Source organism: Amblyraja radiata, chromosome 38 (assembly GCF_010909765.2).
Source record: "Amblyraja radiata isolate CabotCenter1 chromosome 38, sAmbRad1.1.pri, whole genome shotgun sequence".
In the NCBI taxonomy this organism is placed as follows: domain Eukaryota; kingdom Metazoa; phylum Chordata; class Chondrichthyes; order Rajiformes; family Rajidae; genus Amblyraja; species Amblyraja radiata.
Window position 1 is genome coordinate 14,574,794 of NC_045993.1, and position 5,217 is coordinate 14,580,010.

The following is a 5,217-nucleotide window of genomic DNA, read 5'->3' on the forward strand; positions in this document are numbered from 1 at the left end:
GACGAAAATGTCAGATGGAAATTTCGTACTGTGTACACATTGTATATATTTATTACTTGGACAGGGGCCACAGAGTGGCACGGGTGGGGGACTGTTTGGTGAAATTTGACAAATGTAAAAAATTGTACTGGAAAAATTTGTATAGTCTCCGAAAATGTCGGATGAATTTTGTTTGTTCGAATGGTTCAGGAATTGTATATATTTATCAATTGAATAAAGTCTATTTTGAAATTTAAAAAAAATAAATCTGTTATCAGTTTAATATCTGATACGTCCCTTATCTAGGGACCATATATTAAATTGATTTTTGGAACAGGGAGATGGAATAGGGGCTTGCTCCGTCCACTCCACGCATCGACCCATAATCTTACTATTATACATTACAAAATCTCAAGTTAGTATACCAAATATATTAAATTTAATAGAGGAATTCGGTTCTTTCTCAGGATATAGAATAAACTGGAATAAAAGTGAAATCATAGCAATAAAACCCCAAGAGTCGACACACCATTTAAAATTTCCTTTTAGAACTGTTACAGAAAAATTTAAATACCTGGGTATTCAAGTATCCAGAAAATATAATTCTTATATAAATATAAAGGCTGCAACAACCAGGTTCAGGAATAGCTACTTTCCCTCAGCCATCAGGCTATTAAACCTGGCTCGGACAAAACTCTGATTATTAACAACCACTTTCTGTTATTTGCACTTTATTTGCAGTTTATTTATTCATGTGTGTATATATTTATATCATGGTATATGGACACATTTATCTGTACTGTAGTAAATGCCTTACTATTTTTCTGTGTGCTTAAGCAAAGCAAGAATTTCATTGTCCTATACAGGAACACATGACAATAAACTCACTTGAACTTGAACTTTATTCAATGCAAACTTCCTGCCTTTAGTTACTAAATTAAATGTTCTGATTCAATTCTGGAAAACACTTCCGATGTCTCTAATAGGCAGAATAAATGCCATAAAAATGATTTTTCTCCCACAAATTCTTTATTTATTTCAATCAATAACGACATATCTACCTAAAAATTTTTTTTTTTACTTGATTCCCAGATTACAAATTTTATTTGGGATTATAAATCACAGAATTCATAGACAACATTTATGTAAACCCAAAGAAATCGGTGGATTGACACTCCCCAATTTCTTGTACTATTATTGGGCAGTGAATATTAAAAATGTAATTTTTACATTTAAATTACTTGGGCTCCTCGCTCTCGGAAGATACATGGAGTTCCATTCTTGTAAACTGGTTAATTCCACCTCTCTATGTGCTCGTCACTGTCTGATTCTTCAAAGTGGTACATAGGGCTCATATCTCAAAAGCCAAATTATCTACATTTTACCCTAAGGTTAGTCCATTCTGTTAAATGTAACATTTCTGAAGCCTCTCTTATCCATATGTATTGGTCATGCCCCAGCCTTAACAAGTTCTGGCTAGAGGTCTTTCATACATTATCCCAGGTGTTAAACATCAAATTGGAACCAAAGCCTCTAATCGCTCTTTTTGGGGTCACTGGTGAGGAGGTTAGATTAACTGCAGATAAACGCCGCACTATAGCGGCCTTTTCACGGGGCGAGTTGACGCAAGATGTCACCAGAGTGAAGAGGTCGTGGTCCAGCACGAGTCTCGCACGATATAACGGCAGTAGATAAAGAGTTCCCACGGTACTCGGCATTTCTGCTATTTGTGCGAGTGACTTGTCCGTTTCCCGAGCATTCCCGTTAAATCTTGAATGAACATCGTGAACTACACGTGACACAAATGATGTAACTTTTATTTTCACACACTATATATATCCTCCCTTGGTTGAATTGGCTCATTTGGAGACATATTTTACTGTGTATGTGGGAGACACAGATGGACTGAGCACAGTACCTCGGTCTTACTGTGTGTGGGAGAGGGGGAGAAATAGACGTACACTCACAGAGGCAGAGTCTCTCAGCCTGTGTAAGAGGGAGGGAGAGAGAGAGAGAGGCACACACAAGGTGGATGTGAAATCTCACCTGCCTGTTTCAGTGACAGACACCCGCCGTCAGTAAATGAAGACACCCCCATCTGTCTCCCCCTCCTCTCCCTCGACTCCCCCACCTTTCTCTCCCAACTCCAGTCCCGTCCCGACCCCCTGGGAAACTGAATAGAGCAACAGTCAACTGCTGCCTGTGCGCTGATATGACAATAAAGGCTACTTTACTTTACTGAGTTAAAGAGTTCCCACGGTAGACTGTAAAACTGGGACCCTGGTTCTGGACTCCCCCAACACCGGAACCCTTCTTCAGACAGCTTAATCGGAATTGAGTCTGAAGATGTGTCTCGTCCCGAAACATCAGCTTTTTTTCTCCAGAGATGCTGCTTGACTCGCTGAGTTACTCCAGCTTTTTGTGTCTGTCTTCGGTTTAAACCAGCATGTACAGTTCACTCCTTACACGGGTCTCTGTACAACATTGATTGGTAGCGTTCCGGACCCCTGGACCCGAGGACTCCGACCTGTATCTCTCAAAGAAGTACATGTGAAAAATTTCTCACGGACCATAAAAATGCGTAACCTTTCAGTAAAGTCCCTTTTAAAGTCCATTTTAAAGATTATAGTTATTTTCTTGAATCTCATTAACATAACTCATGAATAAGTTGATGTTCATATGCGGATGCAAATCTTTATTTTTATTTATTTTTAAAATTCAATCCCACATAAGATAATTTTTACTCACCTTCTGTTCCCTCTGTCCAGCTTCCGGGTTCACCGTTCGCAGGAGTTCCCACGGTACCCCCAAGAGTTATTACGGATATCGCACTGGCCACTAAGTTCATATAATGTTGCAATACTCAACCACAAGTGTACAAGTCACTCTTGGAGAAATTCAAACTTTCTTGAATTTTCTCCCGAGTGACCAAGTTACATGATGACCTGCCGTTAGCGCTACGGTGGTCCACGGTGGTCCACGAATGCCGCACTGTTATCGCACGGGGTTCCCACGATGTTAAACTCCGGTTAACTCTTGCGTCAAGTCGCCCCGTGAAAAGGCCGCTTATATCTTTTGCTTCTCTTCTGGCCCGGCGAACAATCCTGCTCAGGTGGACGGAACCTACTCCGCCCACTCATACTCAATGGCTGACAGATATTATGTCCTGCCTAAAGCTCGAGAAAATCAGGTACTCACTTCAACATTCAAATGGAAGGTTTCAGAAGGCGTGGGGACCTTTTTTAAATGCATTCCAGACTTTGTAAATACTTGATCATCAAGCACAGTTTAACAGCTTAACAGTCTACCCATTCATTTATCGTGGATTATTGTTGTGACAGGCTGATTTTTGCATATGCTCACTGGCAGTGACTAGGGAGGGATTATTTTGGTATCTCATTTTTCTTTTATTGTTGTTGTCTTGTTATATGTTGGCATAAGTTGTTTTTTATTTATTCTTTTCGTACACTCTGTCTGTAACAAATGGACAACTTTGCACTTTGTTATGTCCTGAAAACTAAATTTAAAAGATTTTGATATAAAAAATGTAATTCACTGGCTGGACAATTCATGTCAACAGGTAGATTGGTTAGTAATGGAGAGAGAGGATTGCTCGCCTTTTAACATAGGCGCAATCCTTCTCTCCCCAATAAAGTTGAAAAATACAATATACAAGAAAAACCCGATTATTCATAGCACTTTACGAATTTGGAGACAAGTAAAATTTCCTCTTAAACTAAGAAATCTATCACTTCTTTCTCCAATAGCTAATAATCCGTCGTTCAAACTGTAGACTAGTGCATGCTCCTTTAACACAGTGACCTCACCACTACTAACCACTCCCCATATCACCAGTATAATTGTAACCTCCCCACCTCCAGATCGCTCTCTAGCCCCGGTGACAGACCACGGACAGCTAGGGCAGGAATGTGTATGAATATTAATGTGTGTGATTAGTAATAAAATAGTAGTGAAGACTTAGTGCGTTTCCACTCATCTTTACATGGTGTCATAGTAGTACCTTGCGCCTCCTGTTTGTCGGGTTTTATTTACTTTTCGCCCAGTTCCCTACCCTTCATTATTTCTCCACCGTGTCTTTACCATGGCCAACTCTTGTCGCAAGCCTGACTCCGACATTGCCCATCGGTGGGCTGTCTTCCGAAGCGATTTTGAGCACTACATTGCGATTGCCCATCCTGATGCCACCCCCGCGACACAGTCACACCTGCTCCTCAACTTGGCTGGCCCGGAAGCCCTGGAGCGATCGGAGTCGTTTGAATACGGTGCTGGTGAGGATGCTCAGGACCCGGTATGTCTTTTGGCTAAGTTCACCGGTCTGTGCGACATTCCCACCAACTGCATTCTAGAGCGGTTTAAAATTTTCAATCGGCGTCAGGCACCCGGTGAGCACATTGACACCTACATTGCCGCGCTACGGCATCTAGCACGGCGTTGCCGCCTGGGCGCGCTGACCCCCGATCATATGACCCGGGATGTCTTGGTGTTTGGTCTACAGGACGAGAAACTGCGGGCTGAACTTCTAAGGAAGCCAGATCTGACTTTGAACGAGGCTCTGCACGCCTCTCGCTAGGCGGCGGCTGTCGCCTCCGTGCAGCCTGCAGCTCAGGACGTTAACGTTGCCGTTGTTTCTGGACGCCGGCGGGTAGATGGCCCGCAGCGCCAGCGTGGTTCCCCCGCCCCCTCGGGTGGCAGCCCGCGTCGTTGCCCCAACTGCAACTTTGCATCACATCAGTTTAATGTATGCCCTGCGCTGGGGAAGACTTGTAATTTCTGCAAAAAGCTAAATCATTTCTCTGCCGCTTGCCGCTCCCGTGGGAAGCCTGTTCCTGCTCCCAGGAGATTGCTAAACAACCTTGCGGAGGCTGTTAGCGCGCTCGGTTCACAGTACCGGTCGGACGAACTCCCTGATCCTGATACCAGTTCCTCCCATGATGATTCAAGAATTTTTTCACTGTTGAGTGCACCTGCGCTGATAACGGATCCGGGGTGGCCCTTTTAATAAGGGAGGGAATAACGGCAATAGAGAGGAAGGATATTGCGTTGAAGGATCAGGATAGTGAAACAGCTTGGGTACAGATAGAGAATAACAAGGGGAAAAAAACACTAGTGGGTGTAATTTATAGACCTCCAAATAGCTGTGACGCTGTTAGTCAGAACATAAATCTGCAAATAGTTGACGCATGTAAAAAGGGAACTGCTGTAATCATGGGGGACTTC

At 42.9% G+C, this 5,217-nt stretch overlaps 1 pseudogene; it reads left to right on the top strand.

Annotated features, from left to right (window-relative positions):
* Window positions 1-218: 218 nt before the first annotated feature.
* LOC116967173 lies at window positions 219-391 on the top strand (annotated as a pseudogene).
* Window positions 392-5,217: the final 4,826 nt, after the last annotated feature.